This window comes from Hoplias malabaricus, chromosome 2, assembly GCF_029633855.1.
Source record: "Hoplias malabaricus isolate fHopMal1 chromosome 2, fHopMal1.hap1, whole genome shotgun sequence".
Classification (NCBI taxonomy): Eukaryota; Metazoa; Chordata; class Actinopteri; order Characiformes; family Erythrinidae; genus Hoplias; species Hoplias malabaricus.
The window spans coordinates 12,587,766-12,607,334 of record NC_089801.1 but is presented as its reverse complement, the minus strand read 5'-3'; the positions used below and the strand labels follow the sequence as shown (position 1 = coordinate 12,607,334).

At 35.6% G+C, this 19,569-nt stretch overlaps 1 long non-coding RNA gene across 1 annotated transcript; it reads left to right on the top strand.

Annotated features, from left to right (window-relative positions):
• Positions 1–1,037: 1,037 nt before the first annotated feature.
• On the top strand, positions 1,038–6,193 carry LOC136674522 (uncharacterized). The gene is made up of 3 exons (XR_010796057.1): positions 1,038–1,092; positions 2,174–2,228; positions 5,619–6,193. It is a non-coding gene; the product is annotated as an uncharacterized lncRNA (long non-coding RNA).
• Positions 6,194–19,569: the final 13,376 nt, after the last annotated feature.

The following is a 19,569-nucleotide window of genomic DNA, read 5'->3' as shown; positions in this document are numbered from 1 at the left end:
CACCATAATGATGAATTTAAGTTTATGTATGTTCTCTTATGTTAACATAGTTTCCTGTCACTTTTAAATATCTGTATATTATTATAGAAAAATATGTCCTTAACAATGAACTAAATTGTTACTATTATTGGTTAAAACTTGAATGATTCCATTTAGAATTGCATAAAGTTTTTTTTTTTATTATTTATTTAATTGTGTCATTTAGCCAGAGGGACACAAATAATGGACTAATATCATATATTTAAGAAGAATCAGAAGGATATCAAAAGAAGAAAGGTTCTGTTTTTTATTTCTCATTCATTTGTTACATAATACGTTTTATCTGCATGCAATAGGTAATGTTGCTGTGCTCCAGGATTGTGGGTGTGTGGGTTCAAGCCCTGTCATCGAGTAACTGGCTTTGAGGACTATGGTGAGCTCTCCCTGTGTCTGTATGGGTTGTCTACAGCTGCTCTAGTTTCCTCCCACAGTGTTTGTAGGTGGATTGGCCATGCAAAAGTGCTCATGAATGACGTGACGTAGAAGTTGTGCCCTGTGATGGACAGGTGCCCTGTCTAGGCTGTGTTCCTGCCTTGCGCCCAATGAGTCTAGGTAGGATCTAGACCCTCTGTAACCCTGAACTGGATGAGCACTTACAGACAACGAATGAATGCAATTGTTTGAGCATACAATACCCAGCGAACAATATTTGTTATTTTTTTGCCAATGTGTGTGTTTTGATAACTAACTCTTAAAAACAAATTTAAAACTTAAAAACAAAGCAAGTGACAGTAGGTTACTATGCCCTTGTATGCATGCATTTCTGAATTATTGAGGGGAAAATATTCTTTTCCCCTTGTAGACTCTGGCACTGGAAACAACGACATTTTTCTCTTTCTTTGTTGCTTTTTTTTTTTTTTTTTTTAAAGATCACTTGTCGTTTTTCAAGTTTTACAGGGTAAACAACCTGCAGCCTCTCTCTCACTGGACAGTTTTTCAGTAAGCACTACCTCTATTTAAAAACCCCTTTACAGGTTCTTTAGACACATTATTACTTAGCAGCTAGACTGAAGACATCAACATCTCACAGAAAAGAGGTACCAGTGAAGACAGGTGAGTAACAACCAATATTCCAAGACTGTAAACTCATATTAAGCAAAATTACAGTAAAAAGACTACTGGCTAATTTAAAGCTTAAGTAAATTAATTGCCACCGCGACCCTGAACTGGATAAGCGGTTACAGATAATGAATGAATGAATAAATTAATAGAATCATGAATTGTCAATGATCACTGACAACTACTATGAACAGAAGACATTTTTATGGAAAACTATTTTATTTGATTTATTTTATTGTATTTTTTGTCCCTCTGAGATATGTCAGAATATATATTCACAGTTTAGTATGTTATGTTATATAATGGTGGCACGGTGGTGCAGCAGGTAGTGTCGCAGTCACACAGCTCCAGGGGCCTGGAGGCTGTGGGTTTGAATCCCGCTCCGGGTGACTGTCTGTGAGGAGTTGGTGTGTTCTCCCTGTGTCCGCGTGGGTTTCCTCCTAGGTGTGAATGTGTGTGTGTCTGTGTTGCCCTGTGAAGGACTGGCGCCCCCCTCCAGGGTGTATTCCTGCCTTGCACCCAATGATTCCAGGTAGGCTCTGGACCCACCGTGACCCTGAACTGGATAAGCGGTTACAGATAATGAGTGAATGAATGTTATATAATGTTTAGGTTTATTCTAATATCATTACTTAGATCTAAAATTATAGACTGTAGTCCCTGAATTGTTCTGCTACCTTCTGTAGCACTGCTGTGTCTCATCTGCTTGTACCAGCACAGCACACACTAACACACCACCACCTGAATACTAACAAAGTATGCAAAACTATATTTGTACATAAATACAACAGTCTGTTCTTGTAGAATAAGTGCACCCATATATTAATTTGAATAGATGAACAATGGATGAAACAATTATGCCATTTTAATGTTTTGGCTGATGTGTAAATTTGGTTATATATAAAATTAAGATTTCCACATTTCTCTGTATTCATTTGTAACAAGAAATCTTTCAATTGTTTTATTTGAAATATAGTTTTTTTATTAATCAATATAAATCACAGAAATAGAAAGCTGTGTGCATTCTGGAAATAAAGCTTTTAGAAATGTATTAATAAAACATTTTCCACTTCAGTTTAGGAACAGTACAATGGACTGGAGGGTCATTCTGGCTGTTTTGTGTTTGATTGGTAAGATTGTGATCAGTTCCTTAATCAGTACTCTCCTTTTCTATCATTAAGAGAATCTGAATTCCAGTGAATGTTTACACAACTTAAGTCTGCCTTGTGGCTATTACCCACAAATGTACCAACTTGTGATTTAGAGTGTTATGATTCTTTTATTTATTTAGCATTATTTTACTATAAGCCATTAGTAATCAACTAATTATTTTTATTATTATTTTATTATTATTTACTAAATATTTCATATGTTTGAAATATTTAAACAATGTTTGTTAGTTTGAAAAAGTAGGTGCATTCAACCAAATTGGTGCTTTAGTCAAGAATTTGGCTTATGCCTCTTGCATCATTCATTTGTTAATTATTTTGTTCATTTTTACATATTGGCTGGTGGCCACAATATTTTTAGTTAATATTTGCCATTGTCTTGTTTCCCAATCCTGCCTGTTCCCAAACCAACTCGCAAAATGAACTGGCAGAGCTTATCTCTCCCAACATATTTGATCAGCCTCTCATTATTAATAACACATATGATTTGTATTTGATTAGGTCCAACAGTGAGAGAGTTTAAATTCTTTTAATTTTTCATTCATTTGTTTAGTTATTAAAGTCATTATATATAAAAACTTCAATCTTTACAAGTATATGCATTGTAATATGGCAGGAAAAAATCTCTCTATAAATAATAAGGTGGACATTAAAATCATTATAAAATACAAAAAAAACTTTTCTGACATATAATATAAAACTATAAAAAAATTTATAAAATCATATATCTAAAATTAATAATGCAATCCACATGGGTTGTGTGTGTGTTTACTTTGAGTATGTGTGGTTACACTCTGCTGAAATGCTAAACATTTCTTCTGTTTACTGTGTGACTGCCCCTAAACTGTACCTAGGTGTAGGGATAAAACATATGTACAGTGGTGTGAAAATTATTTGTGCCCTTATGATTTCTTACTTATTTGCATGTTTGTCACTCTTTCAGATCATCAGACAAATTGAAATATTAGTCAAAGACAACACAAGTAAACACAAAATGTAGTTTTTAAATGAAGGTTTTTATTATTAAGGGAGGAAAAATAATTAAAACCTACATGGCCATGTATGAAGAAGTGTTTGCCTCCCCCTTCACCTACGTTCAATTTCTCTAGCCACACCCAAGCCTGATCACTGCCACACCTGTTCTCAGTCAAAAAATAACTTAAGTTCACTTAAATCTGCCTGACAAAGAGAAGTAGATCAAAAGATCCTCAAAAGCTAGACATTGTGCCAAGATACAAAAAATAAATAAATAAATAATAATAATAATAATATTAAGTAAATAAATAACTAAATAAAATTAATCCAGGAACAGATGAGAAAGAAAGTAATTGAGATCTATCAGTTTGGAAAAGGTTAAAAAGCCATTTCTAAAGGTTTGGGACTCCAGCGAACCACTCTGAGAGCCATTATCCACAAATGGCAAAAGCGTGGAATTACCAAAATTACCCCAAGAGCACGGCGATGACTCACAAATGACCCACAACAACATCCAAAGAACTGCAGGCCTCACTTGCCTCAGTTAAGATCAGCGTTCATGACTCTACCATAAGAAAGAGACTGGGCAAAAATGGCCTACATGGCCACTAGCCAAGATGAAAACCACTTCTGAGCAAAAAGAACATAAATGCTTGTCTCAGTTTTGCCAGAAAACATCTTGATGATCTCCAAGACTTTTGGGAAAATACTCTTAGGACTGATGAGAGAAAAGTTGAACTTTTTGGAAGGTGTGTGTCCCATTACATCTGGCGTAAAATTAACACAGAATTTCAGAAAAAGTACATCATACCTGCAGTAAAAAATGATGGTGGTAGTGTTATGGTCTGGGGCTGTTTTGCTGCTTCAGGACCTGGAAGGCTGTGATCAATGGAACCATGTATTCGGCTGTCCAGAAAATCCTAAACGAGTATGTCCAGCCCTGTTGGTGACCTCAACCTGAAACGAACTTGGGTTCTGTAGCAGGACAAGGATCTGAATGGCTGAAGAAAAACAAATTGAAGATTTTGGAGTAGCCTAGTCAAAGTCCTGATCGGATTCTTATTGAGATGCTGTAGCATGACCTTAAAAAGGCGGTTCACGCTCAAACTCTCCAATGTGACTGAATTACAACAATTCTGCAAAGATGAGTGGGCCAAACCTCCTCCATAACACTGTGAAATACTCATTGTAAGTTACCACAGATGCTTGATTGCAGTTGTTGCTGCTAAGGGTGACCCCAGTTATGAGGTTTAGGGGCAAACACTTTTTCACACAGGACCGTGTAGATTTGGTTTTTGTTTCATCCAGTATCATGTTACTCAGTCCAGTCTGTCTGTCCCACGCTTGGGTTTGTTCTCTGTCTGTTTCCTTCCTTGTGTCTCTCGTTGTCTGTCAATACCGTTCAGTCTGTTTAGTTTTCCATGTTCAGGTTTAGATCTCTGTGTCAAGGTTAGTCTGCTTAGCTTTCTCTGTCTGTTTAGTTATCTCAGGCCAGGTTTGTCTGTATCTGTATCTCAGTTTAGTTCACTCCATGTATTGTCCTTCTGTCCAAGTCTCTCTGTCTCAGTCTTTCTTTTCTGTCTGTTATGCTAGTCTCTTTCTGTTTTGTTATATTTTGTAAATAAAAGTCAGTGTAATTTAGCGTGTGCGTCCGCCTCCGTCAGTCCGCCCTGCAGTCCTGACAGTGAGTGAGTTTGAAGAAAATGTTTTGTACAAATTCTGCTTGATCTCCTTGATAAACTGGTAAAACTAGGTATTGGATGATAACCTCAAATAATACAGACTGCCACAAGGAGAGATTTGGAAAAAGTTAAACCAACACATTCACACACAGAATATTACTGGAACAATGTTATTTGGATTTATTCTAATGTTTGGAGTTATTTATTGTTTGTTTGGCTTTTTTTCGCAAATAAACACTTACTGCTCAGATAAATAGCTTTTTAAATCTCAAAATCTCTGGTGCCTAAAACATTTACACATTGTGTTTTAAAATGAAAACAAAAGAAAAAAATGTCTCCACTGTTGCCCAAAATTCCCACTGATATTCTGATATTATGAGTTCCAGTGACCAAAATATTGAAGGTCTATACTTATGAACCTATGCTTTCATGTTTAGATGAAAATGTCATTCAAAATTCTATTCCTTGCTATCTATTTTAGCACTTGCGTATTTTTTCTCAAGTATTCTTTGCATAATGTCTTCTGTCATTTTCAGAAGCTGCTGATTCCTGTTCTGCCTCCTATATCTAATTCCAAATCTACCTTCCTGGCTGGTTCCACCCTCTTTTCCTATTCAGACTGAAGAAAAAGTTATGAACATTTTTCATAGGCATAATTTTCTGTATTGATATTTAACCTGCCTCTCTTTAACAGATGGATGTGCAACAGATAATACAACAGTAAGTTTAACAATGACAACGCTTACTCCTGCTGTCAGTGGAACTTCAACTTCTCCTAATGCAGATCAGTCTACGTCTATTGTCAGTGGAGCTTCAACTTCTCCTAATGCAGATCAGTCTACGTCTATTGTCAGTGGAGCTTCAACTTCTCCTAATGCAGATCAGTCTACATCTACAGTCAGTGGACATTCAACTTCTGCTAATGTAAATCAGTCTACGTCTACAGTCAGTGGACCTTCAACTTCTGATAATGTAAATCAGTCTACGTCTACTGTCAGTGGACCTTCGACTTCTGACAATGTAAATCAGTCTACGTCTACAGTCAGTGGACCTTCAACTTCTGCCAATGTAAATCAGTCTACGTCTACTCTCAGTGGACCTTCAACTTCTGCCAATGTAAATCAGTCTACGTCTACAGTCAGTGGACCTTCAACTTCTGACAATGTAAATCAGTCTGCGTCTACAGTCAGTGGAACTTCAACTTCTGCTAATGCAAATCAGTCTACGTCTACAGTCAGTGGACCTTCAACTTCTGCTAATGTAAATCAGTCTACGTCTACTCTAAGTGGACCTTTAACTTCTGACAATGTAAATCAGTCTACAGTCAGTGGAACTTCAACTTCTGCTAATGTAAATCAGTCTACGTCTACAGTCAGTGGACCTTCAACTTCTGCCAATGTAAATCAGTCTACGTCTACTCTAAGTGGACCTTCAACTTCTGACAATGTAAATCAGTCTACATCTACAGTCAGTGGAACTTCAACTTCTGCTAATCTAAATCAGTCAACGTCTACAGTCAGTGGACCTTCGACTTCTGACAATGTAAATCAGTCTACGTCTACAGTAAGTGGAGCTTCAACTTCTGCTAATGCAAATCAGTCTACGTCTACAGTCAGTGGAGCTTCAACTTCTGCTAATGCAAATCAGTCTGCGTCTACAGTCAGTGGAGCTTTAACATCTGCCAATGTTAATCAGTCTACTGCTGTCAGTGCAACTCCGACTTCAGCTTATGCTAATGTAAATCGGTCTACTGCCTTCAGTGGAACTCCGACTTCAGCTTCTGCTAATGTAAATCAGTCTTCTGCTGTCAGTGCAACTCCAACTTCAGCTTCTGCTAATGTAAATCAGTCTACTGCTGTCAGTGGAACCAATATTCCTCCTGTTAATGGAACCCAACCTACTCCTGTTAGTGGAAACCAGTCTCCTCCTGTGAATGGAACCCAAATTCCTCCTGTCAATGAAACCAAGTCTCCTACTAATGGAACTCAACCTACTCCTGTTAGTGGAAACCTGTCTCCTTCAGTCAATGTAACCCAACCTCCTACTGTCAATGGAACCAAGCTTCCTTCTGCTAATGGAACCCAACCTACTCCTATTAGTGGAAGCCAGCCTCCTGCTACCAGTGCAACCCAAACTACAACAACTGTCCCACCTACCTCAGCTCAAGCATCAAATCCTTATTTTGGTGTGTCCTTCAGTTCACCTGAAACATTTATACAGAATTTGAGCAACCCCAGCTCTGAAATATATAAAACCCGTGAACAGGAAGTCATAAGAGGAGTAAGTTTAACCACTTTATATCAATGTTATTATTATAAACCAACATTAAACATTAAATACAAACTATGCATTGATTTTTCATATTATTATGGGTTTTGTATAGAAAAAATTACAATTCTAAAACATTGCTAGAAATTTATTGAAATATCAAACGAATTTCAAAAGATTTAAAATGCTAACTGTGTGAATAATTAAGCATTATTTAAAGATTGCACTATGTCTCTTTATATACTTGTTCATAGAAACCCACCTAAGTGTCTCTCAATTCTCTCCTGGAGACTCCATGCTCTGAAAATTGCAGCATATTGGTCTACAGTTTTACATTTTTAAACAGTATGAAGGGCTTGGCAGTTAGTTTGTTTATTCAACTGGGCTAGATAAGAAAACATAAAAGTACCTAAAAGTCTCCAAGATTGGGATTAGGAATCACTGCTCATGATGTCCTAAAATTCTTTCAAAAATGAGAACTAGCATAATGAATGTCAAGAGGAATTGAATTAATGTGGATTTTTGAATTCTTTTTTTTTTTCCAGCTAACACCTTTTTACCGTTTAAAATTCTTTAACTTTCTCTACATTATCGTGCTGGGATTTAGGTAAGTGACAAATAAGTCTGATTTTATTGATACATGACTAAAGAAAGAAAATGCCTTCTCATGCAACACATTCTGCTGTTTGTAATGGAAATCTGACACGTTCCAGCTATTACCTCTCCTCTTTTAACTCCTGATTTTAGGAGTGGCTCTGTTATTACCGACACACAGATTGTGTTTAGTTCAAATGGAACACTTCCTACTTCTACCAATGTCAGTGATGTACTAGTGCAGGCAGCCAGTAATTCATCATTGGGCTTTAACATCACAACAAGTTCAATAAACGTCAGCGACCCCGGTGAGTCCATTTTGTAACAGATTGTAACTGGAATATACTGGAATTTATTTTGGAACTGGTTTCTAAAATATATGGTATTATATTGATTTTTATTGTTATGTAATCATGGTTATTACCTAATGAACTCTCAACACTGAAATTACTGTTAAGTAATACTGTAAGTGTTTGAATGAATTCAGATTTATTAACTGTAATATTTTGTCTAAAATCTGCACATCCGGTCAGTCACTTTGTACACATTGCGCATCCGGTCAGACCCATAGTACCTGGAATACATATTGGAACTGGTTGCTGAAAATACATGATATTATGTATGTACTGACAAACCTGGTGTTCATGATTGTTTCCTATTAGAGGAAAATTAGCCTATGTGTTTGAATTAGTTCCATTTATTAACTGCAATATTTTGTCTGACTTCTCTGTAGTCATACCAACCCCAGCCACAAGTACCATCCAAACAACAGTCTCCAGCAGTGCAAACCAGAATACAGTTTCTAGCAGTGTAAACCAGACCACAGTTCCCAGCAGTGCAAACCAGACTACAGTATCTAGCATTGTAAACCAGACTACATTTTCTAGCAGTACAAACCAGACTGCAGTACCTAGCAGTGCAAACCAGACTACAGTATCTAGCAGTACAAACCAGACTACAGTATCTAGCAGTGCAAACCAGACTACAGTTTCCAGCAGTGCAAACCAGACTACAGTTTCCAGCAGTACAACTCAGACTACAACCTCAGCTACAACAACCGTCCCAACCACCTCAGCTCAAGCATCAAATCCTTATTTCAGCGTGTCCTTCAGTTCACCTGAAACATTTACACAGAATTTGAGCATCCCCAGCTCTGACACATATAAAACCCGTGAACAGGAAGTCATAAGAGGAGTAAGTTTAACCACTTTATATCAATGTTATTATTATAAACCAACATTCAATAATACAGCACTGACTCTACTAGGACCTTCTATTTGAATGAATACAAACTATACATTGACTTTTCATATTACTATTGGTTTTGTATAGAAAAAGTACAATTCTAAAACGTTGCTAGTAATTCATTGAAATTTCAAATGAATTCAAAAATATGTTTAAATGCTAACTGTGTGAATAATTAAGCATTATTTGTTCATAGAAACCCACCTAAGTGTCTCTCAATTCTCTCCTGGAGACTCCATGCTCTGAAAATTGCAGCATATTGGTCTACAGTTTTACATTTTTAAACAGTATAAAAGGCTTGGCAGTTAGTTTGTTTATTCAACTGGGCTAGATAAGAAAACATAAAATTACCTAAAAGTCTCCAAGATTGGGATTAGGGATCACTGCTCATGATGTCCTAAAATTCTTTCAAAAATGAGAACTAGCATAATGAATGTCAAGAGGAATTGAATTAATGTGGATTTTTGAATTCTTTTTTTTTTTCAGCTAACACCTTTTTACCGTTTAAAATTCTTAAACTTTCTCTACATTATCGTGCTGAGATTTAGGTAAGTGACAAATAAGTCTGATTTTATTGATACATGACTAAAGAAAGAAAATGCCTTCTCATGCAACACATTCTGCTGTTTGTAATGGAAATCTGACACGTTCCAGCTATTACCTCTCCTCTTTTAACTCCTGATTTTAGGAGTGGCTCTGTTATTACCGACACACAGATTGTGTTTAGTTCAAATGGAACACTTCCTACTTCTACCAATGTCAGTGATGTACTAGTGCAGGCAGCCAGTAATTCATCATTGGGCTTTAACATCACAACAAGTTCAATAAACGTCAGCGACCCCGGTGAGTCCATTTTGTAACAGATTGTAACTGGAATATACTGGAATTTATTTTGGAACTGGTTTCTAAAATATATGGTATTATATTGATTTTTATTGTTATGTAATCATGGTTATTACCTAATGAACTCTCAACACTGAAATTACTGTTAAGTAATACTGTAAGTGTTTGAATGAATTCAGATTTATTAACTGTAATATTTTGTCTAAAATCTGCACATCCGGTCAGTCACTTTGTACACATTGCACATCCGGTCAGACCCATAGTACTGGGAATACATATTGGAACTGGTTGCTGAAAATACATGATATTATGTATGTACTGACAAACCTGGTGTTCATGATTGTTTCCTATTAGAGGAAAATTAGCCTATGTGTTTGAATTAGTTCCATTTATTAACTGCAATATTTTGTCTGACTTCTCTGTAGTCATACCAACCCCAGCCACAAGTACCATCCAAACAACAGTCTCCAGCAGTGCAAACCAGATTACAGTTTCTATAAGTGCCAACCAGACTACATTTTCTAGCAGTACAAACCAGACTGCAGTACCTAGCAGTGCAAACCAGACTACAGTATCTAGCAGTGCAAACCAGACTACAGTATCTAGCAGTGCAAACCAGACTACAGTATCTAGTAGTACAAACCAGACTATAGTATCTAGCAGTGCAAACCAGACTACAGTTTCCAGCAGTGCAACCCTGACTACAACCTCAGCTACAACAACCGTCCCAACCACCTCAGCTCAAGCATCAAATCCTTATTTCAGTGTGTCCTTCAGTTCACCTGAAACATTTACACAGAATTTGAGCATCCCCAGCTCTGACACATATAAAACCCGTGAACAGGAAGTCATAAGAGGAGTAAGTTTAACCACTTTATATCAATGTTATTATTATAAATCAACATTCAATAATACAGCACTGACTCTACTAGGACCTAATATTTAAATGAATACAAACTATACATTGACTTTTCATATTACTATTGGTTTTGTATAGAAAACGTACAATTCTAAAACGTTGCTAGTAATTCATTGAAATTTCAAATGAATTCAAAAAAATGTTTAAATGCTAACTGTGTGAATAATTAAGCATTATTTGTTCATAGAAACCACCTAAGTGTCTCTCAATTCTCTCCTGGAGACTCCATGCTCTGAAAATTGCAGCATATTGGTCTACAGTTTTATATTTTTAAACAGTATGAAGGACTTGGCAGTTAGTTTGTTTATTCAACTGGGCTAGATAAGAAAACATAAAAGTACCTAAAAGTCTCCAAGATTGGGATTAGGAATCACTGCTCATGATGTCCTAAAATTCTTTCAAAAATGAGAACTAGCATAATGAATGTCAAGAGGAATTGAATTAATGTGGATTTTTGTATTCTTTTTTTTCAGCTAACACCTTTTTACCGGTTAAGATTCTTTAACTTTCTCTACATAATTGTGCTGAGATTTAGGTAAGTGACAAATAAGTCTGATTTTATTGATACATGACTAAAGAAAGAAAATGCCTTCTCATGCAACACATTCTGCTGTTTGTAATGGAAATCTGACACGTTCCAGCTATTACCTCTCCTCTTTTAACTCCTGATTTTAGGAGTGGCTCTGTTATTACCGACACACAGATTGTGTTTAGTTCAAATGGAACACTTCCTACTTCTACCAATGTCAGTGATGTACTAGTGCAGGCAGCCAGTAATTCATCATTGGGCTTTAACATCACAACAAGTTCAATAAACGTCAGCGACCCCGGTGAGTCCATTTTGTAACAGATTGTAACTGGAATATACTGGAATATATTTTGGAACTGGTTTCTCAAAATATATGGTGGTATATTGATTTTCATTATGTAATCATGGTTATTAATTAATGAACTCTCAACACTGAAATTACTGTTAAGTATTACTGTAATAAGTGTTTGAATGAGTTCAGTTTTATTAACTGTAATATTTTGTCTAAAATCTGCACATTCAGTCAGTCACTTTGTACACATTGGGAATCCGGTCAGACCCATAGTACCTGGAATACATATTGGAACTGGTTGCTGAAAATACATGATATTATGTATGTACTGACAAACCTGGTGTTCATGATTGTTTCCTATTAGAGGAAAATTAGCCTATGTGTTTGAATTAGTTCCATTTATTAACTGCAATATTTTGTCTGACTTCTCTGTAGTCATACCAACCCCAGCCACAAGTATCATCCAAACAACAGTCTCCAGCAGTGCAAACCAGAATACAGTTTCTATCAGTGTAAACCAGACCACAGTTCCCAGCAGTGCAAACCAGACTACAGTATCTAGCATTGTAAACCAGACCACAGTTCCCAGCAGTGCAAACCAGACTACAGTTTCTGGCAGTGTAAACCAGACTACATTTTCTAGCAGTACAAACCAGACTGCAGTATCTAGTAGTGCAAACCAGACTACAGTATCCAGCAGTACAAACCAGACTGCAGTATCTAGCAGTACAAACCAGACTACAGTATCTAGCAGTGCAAACCAGACTACAGTATCTAGCAGTGCAAACCAGACTACAGTTTCCAGCAGTGCAAACCAGACTACAGTTTCCAGCAGTACAACTCAGACTACAACCTCAGCTACAACAACCATCCCAACCACCTCAGCTCAAGCATCAAATCCTTATTTCAGTGTGTCCTTCAGTTCACCTGAAACATTTACAGAGAATTTGAGCATCCCCAGCTCTGACACATATAAAACCCGTGAGCAGAGAATCATAAGAGGAGTAAGTTTAACCACTTTATATCAATGTTATTATTATAAATCAACATTCAATAATACAGCACTGACTCTACTAGGACCTAATATTTAAATGAATACAAACTATACATTGACTTTTCATATTACTATTGGTTTTGTATAGAAAAAGTACAATTCTAATCGCTGCTAGAAATGTATTGAATTTTCAAATGAATTCAAAAAAATGTTTAAATGCTAACTGTGTGAATAATTAAGCATTATTTGTTCATAGAAACCACCTAAGTGTCTCTCAATTCTCTCCTGGAGACTCTATGCTCTGAAAATTGTAGCATATTGGTCTACAGTTTTATATTTTTAAACAGTATGAAGGACTTGGCAGTTAGTTTGTTTATTCAACTGGGCTAGATAAGAAAACATAAAAGTACCTAAAAGTCTCCAAGATTGGGATTAGGAATCACTGCTCATGATGTCCTAAAATTCTTTCAAAAATGAGAACTAGCATAATGAATGTCAAGAGGAATTGAATTAATGTGGATTTTTGTATTCTTTTTTTTCAGCTAACACCTTTTTACCGGTTAAGATTCTTTAACTTTCTCTACATAATTGTGCTGAGATTTAGGTAAGTGACAAATAAGTCTGATTTTATTGATACATGACTAAAGAAAGAAAATGCCTTCTCATGCAACGCATTCTGCTGTTTGTAATGGAAATCTGACACGTTCCAGCTATTACCTCTCCTCTTTTAACTCCTGATTTTAGGAGTGGCTCTGTTATTACCGACACACAGATTGTGTTTAGTTCAAATGGAACACTTCCTACTTCTACCAATGTCAGTGATGTACTAGTGCAGGCAGCCAGTAATTCATCATTGGGCTTTAACATCACAACAAGTTCAATAAACGTCAGCGACCCCGGTGAGTCCATTTTGTAACAGATTGTAACTGGAATATACTGGAATTTATTTTGGAACTGGTTTCTAAAATATATGGTGGTATATTGATTTTCATTATGTAATCATGGTTATTACCTAATGAACTCTCAACACTGAAATTACTGTTAAGTAATACTGTAAGTGTTTGAATGAATTCAGATTTATTAACTGTAATATTTTGTCTAAAATCTGCACGTCCGGTCAGTCACTTTGTACACATTGCGCATCCGGTCAGACCCATAGTACTGGGAATACATATTGGAACTGGTTGCTGAAAATACATGATATTATGTATGTACTGACAAACCTGGTGTTCATGATTGTTTCCTATTAGAGGAAAATTAGCCTATATGTTTGAATTAGTTCCATTTATTAACTGCAATATTTTGTCTGACTTCTCTGTAGTCATACCAACCCCAGCCACAAGTACCATCCAAACAACAGTCTCCAGCAGTGCAAACCAGAATACAGTTTCTAGCAGTGTAAACCAGACCACAGTTCCCAGCAGTGCAAACCAGACTACAGTTTCTAGCATTGTAAACCAGACTACATTTTCTAGCAGTACAAACCAGACTGCAGTATCTAACAGTGCAAACCAGACTACAGTATCTAGCAGTACAAACCAGACTACATTTTCTAGCAGTACAAACCAGACTACAGTACCTAGCAGTGCAAACCAGACTACAGTATCTAGCAGTACAAACCAGACTACAGTATCTAGCAGTGCAAACCAGACTACAGTTTCCAGCAGTGCAAACCAGACTACAGTTTCCAGCAGTACAACTCAGACTACAACCTCAGCTACAACAACCGTCCCAACCACCTCAGCTCAAGCATCAAATCCTTATTTCAGCGTGTCCTTCAGTTCACCTGAAACATTTACAGAGAGTTTGAGCATCCCCAGCTCTGGCACATATAAAACCCGTGAACAGGAAGTCATAAGAGGAGTAAGTTTAACCACTTAATATCAATGTTATTATTATAAACCAACATTCAATAATACAGCACTGACTCTACTAGGACCTTTTATTTAAATGAATACAAACTATACATTGATTTTCATATTACTATTGGTTTTGTATAGAAAAAGTACAATTCTAATCAAATGAATTTCAAAAATAGAAATTAAAATGCTGTGTGAATAATTAAGCATTATTTAAAGATTGCACTATGTCTCTTTATATACTTGTTCATAGAAACCCACCTAAGTGTCTCTCAATTCTCTCCTGGAGACTCCATGCTCTGAAAATTGCAGCATATTGGTCTACAGTTTTACATTTTTAAACAGTATGAAGGGCTTGGCAGTTAGTTTGTTTATTCAACTGGGTTAGATGAAAAAACATAAAAGTACATAAAAGTCTCCAAGATTGGGATTAGGAATCACTGCTCATGATGTCTTAAAATTCTTTCAAAAATGAGAACTAGCATAATGAATGTCAAGAGGAATTGAATTAATGTGGATTTTTGTGTTAATTTTATTTTCAGCTAACGCCTTATTACCGTTCAAGATTCTTTAACTTTCTCTTTATAATTGTGCTGAGATTTAGGTAAGAGACAAATAAGTCTGATTTTATTGATACATGACTAAAGAAAGAAAATGCCTTCTCATGCAACACATTCTGCTGTTTGTAATGGAAATCTGACACATTCCAGCTATTAACTCTCCTCTTTTATCTCCTGATTTTAGGAACGGCTCTGTTATTACCGACACACAGATTGTGTTTAGTTCAAATGGAACACTTCCTACTCCTACGAATATCAGTGATGTACTAGTGCAGGCAGCCAGCAATACATCATTGGGCTTTAACATTACAATAAGTTCAATAAACGTCAGCGACGCCGGTGAGTCCATTTTGTAACAGCAAAATAATTCGTCTTTTTTTCTTTAGCAAAATTTTAAAAGGGAATGTATGTTCATGTAATCTTTATGGTACACCATTTTTGATCATTCATTCATTCATTCATTGTCTGTAACAATTTATACAGTGGTGTGAAAAAGTGTTTGCCCCCTTCATAATTTCTTATATTTTTGCATGTTTGTCAATCTTAAGAATTTCAGATCATCAAACAAATTGAAATATTAGTCAAAGACAACACAAGTAAACACACAATGCAGTTTTTAAATTAAGGTGTTTATTATTAAGGGAGAAAAAACATCTAAACCTAAATGGCCCTGTGTGAAAAAGTTTGTCCCCCAAGTTAAGACATAACTGTGGTTTATCACACCTGAGTTCAATTTCTCTAGCCACGCCCAGACCTGATTTCCAAAAGCTAGACAATGTGCCAAGATACAAAGAAATCCAGGAACAAATGAGAAAGAATGTAATGGAGATCTTTCAGTCTGGAAAAGGTTAAAAAGCCATTTCTAATGTTTTGGGACTCCAGCAAACCACAGTGAGAACTATTATATACAAATGGAGAAAACATGGAACAGTGATGAACCTTCCCAGGAGTGGCCGGCCGACCAAAATTACCCCAAGAGCTCAGCGACAACTCACAAATCGCCTGTGTTTGAATTAGTTCCACTTATTAACTAAAATATTTTGTCTGGCTTCTCTGTAGTCATACCTACCCAACCCACAACAGTCTTCAGCAGTGCAGCCCAGACTACAGTTTCCAGCAGTGTAGCCCAGACTACAGTTTCCAGCAGTACAACCCAGACTACAACCTCAGCTACAACAACTACAGCACCTGCTTCAGTATTCAATATTTCATTCAGCATTAATGACATCTTTAATCCAAATCTGAACAACAACACATCTCCTGAGTTTATCACACGGGCTAACAATATCACCACACAGGTAAACTGGGAAATATTAACATTTTTAAAATGACTGAATGAACAACTCCATAAATTCCTTGATTATTCCAATACATATAAAGACAACTATTTATGAACATAAATTACATATTTTTCAAAACATTTTATGCAAACATTTGATGACCCTTAAATTGGCTGGTCAAATATTTTGTAACCCCTACAAAAATCACATTGATTCATGTGGTGCACATTTTGTTGGACACATCCTTTGCTCTGGAATGTAACAAAAACGCTGGCTTGTTTTAATTTGAGCAAGATTTTACAAATGGCAGATCAATAAATTAAATATAATTAAATACATTAAAAATTGTGCACTGAAACATGTTCCATGTACAGAATGAGGAAATATCTTATTTGACTCTAACTTTCACAAACACAACTATATTTTGTTAAGCCATTTGACTGGTATTATATTTGTAATTAATGTTGCATTATCTTCCAGCTTTCACCATTTTTCATACAAGCCTTTCCCAAAAATTTTCTTCGCATACTGATACGGGCATTTAGGTGAGAAAAAGATTCTAATAAATATTGATTGTCATGAAATACTTATTCTGAACCTGTACATTGATTTTTTTTCCCCCTGCATTTTCAGGAGCGGCTCCATTTTGACAGACATACAAGCCTTATTTAATTCCAATGGCAATACCCCTACTGTGGACCAACTGAAAAATGCCATTATTGCTGCAATTAACAGTGGAAGCCTGACCTTTAGCATCAATCCGAACTCCATCAACATCACCCAGATTTCAGGTGAGTTTGCACTCAAAATGATGTATTGCTACACATCACTTTCTTTGAAAGGTAACATAATTGATCCACGTTCTTTTAAATGTTTTGTCAGTACATTTATCTTTATTTATATTTTCACAGGTCCTATCAATTCCATGGCACCCGGAATGGCCGGCTCACAACCAGTGCTATTCATGTCCCTTATATCAATTTTGATTTCAGTTGCATTGCACTTATAACAGTAATCCTGATCATAATTCAAATATACACAGTATGACACAATGAAAACTTTAAGGAACACTAGGCTATATTAGGTTTCCACCATGTCTCCCTCTACAGTCAAAGAGTGTAATTCACCTTTACAGCACTGTCATGAAATTGGGGGGTGGGGCCTTTTCACAACAGAGGGCCTTTTCTCCTTATTACAGGTCAGTGAATCATCAAAATGGTTTCATCACAAAAGCTAGAGACATGCAATTACACATTTTTTCATGCTTTCAAAAGAACAAATTCCTTTTTAAAGAAATATTTGCATTTATATGAGAAAATGCATCTTTTGTACTAATGTAACTAGGGATTTAATGACGGTCATGTTCATAAGAACATGCCTGAAATTCATCCATGTAACAGAATATAAGAATTGTGACTTTAATTAATCTGAGAGAAAAACTGATTTATCTGTTGTTGTAATCTAGTTAAAGATATTAACTTATCTCACTCTAAAAATGCTATTTAATTTGTTTACTTTTAGAATGAAATGAGGTATGTTTCTTAAGATACAACATTGCTTGTACCTTAAAATAACTTCACAGGAAGGAAAAAAAGGAATCAGATCTGAATTAATGTTTATGTGATGTGTTATTTTAGTTATTATTATTATTACATTTTTAGTACTTTACTTTTAGTAAATTTGGGTTTAAAAAAACGCCATTTTCAAAAAATTTTTAAAAGACAATAACAAAATGGATATACAAGAATTTATTCTGACAGCAACAATTGTTAATCAACAATGTTTACAGACCTATGTATGTTATTCTAAAGACAGTATCAAATAAAGATTGCACATTTTACCACTTTATTAGGTGTTAATTTTTATTGCTTCTATGTTGTTTTTTATACAACTAAGTGTAATTTTTAAATAAAAACAATTCCACAAAAATCTGCTGTTTAGCTATTATCCTAGTTGACAAAGAAAAGTGTTTCATAAAGAAATAAATCCTGTAATCAGCCTGTGATAATTGCTATGCTGCTGCTAAAAAATAGCTCTCCTCAATCATGATGTATAAGTTTATGTAGTTGCCTGCCATAATAAAATATTTAAATATAGAAGAATGTGTCCATAAGAATTACATTAATATGAATATAAATGTGAATTCAGTGTTAATATTAAAAGTAAAGTATTTCTGACGTATTTGAAGTTTTTCATTTGGGGAAGAAGGATCAAGCTGACAGCTGAGAATTCATCAGACTTTTCTTTTAAATGGACAATTTACATGCATTTAATGAAATTTCCCTTCATAGGCAGAATTAGATCTGCAGTTGATTTTTCATTTTTGCAGAAAATGAAAGCATCTGGGTCTTCTGGGGGACATCAAGGTCCAAACACAGCGCACCAACAAGTCTGATGATAATTTTAAAAAGCCTTCTATTATTTAAGATGTATCTTAAAAGAAAAAAGCTTCTGTTTCAATAACATATTTATTTCTCAATAATTTGCTACATCATATTTTTCAGCCTACACTACTCAATATATACAGTTCTTTTGTGTTTCGAAACTTGTTAAAAACAAATCAAGAAAGAGCAAGGTACCCAGCCTGTGTATGCATGCACTACTGCGTTACTGAAATGCATTATTTTTTTTTTTTAATAATCCATTTTATGAAACTTGTTTTAGCCTTGTGTAATTAGGTTCAGTAGCTAACAGGGGTGCCGCTAGAAAATTTGGGCCCCCCTGAAATATTAAAGTTTTGCCCCTAGACCACCCATCATGTAGGCTAATATTTTATTTTGTGTTTAAGCCTAGTAGTTTATCGCACAGGTTCAGCTAGTTCTTTGCAGGAATTCTATATTACTTCATCGGATCTCTCATAATAGATAAAGGTGGAGTATTTAAATAAAATAACACTGCACTGCTTATTGTACATTGTTGTCTTGATAATCCAACCAGGGGTGCATTTCCAATACAACGGCGGAGCCTAGCATTGAACTAACAGTTCATCAATGCATCATTAAACTAACCAACACCTGAAGTCCGACCATTTCCCAAAACCGTCATACTTTGTTAGTACCACAGTAGTTTGAACTATGTTGGTTTAAACCACCATAGTTCAAACTTTCACAGCAAGAAACTTGCAAAAACCCACGCATTTTGTAAAACTATGCGAAAATACGGGATTGTGACCGAAATTACTCATACTGTTATCATATATAATAACATTACTAGAATGAAAAATAAATGCATAAAATAAAATAAATAACAGTGACATTAGAAA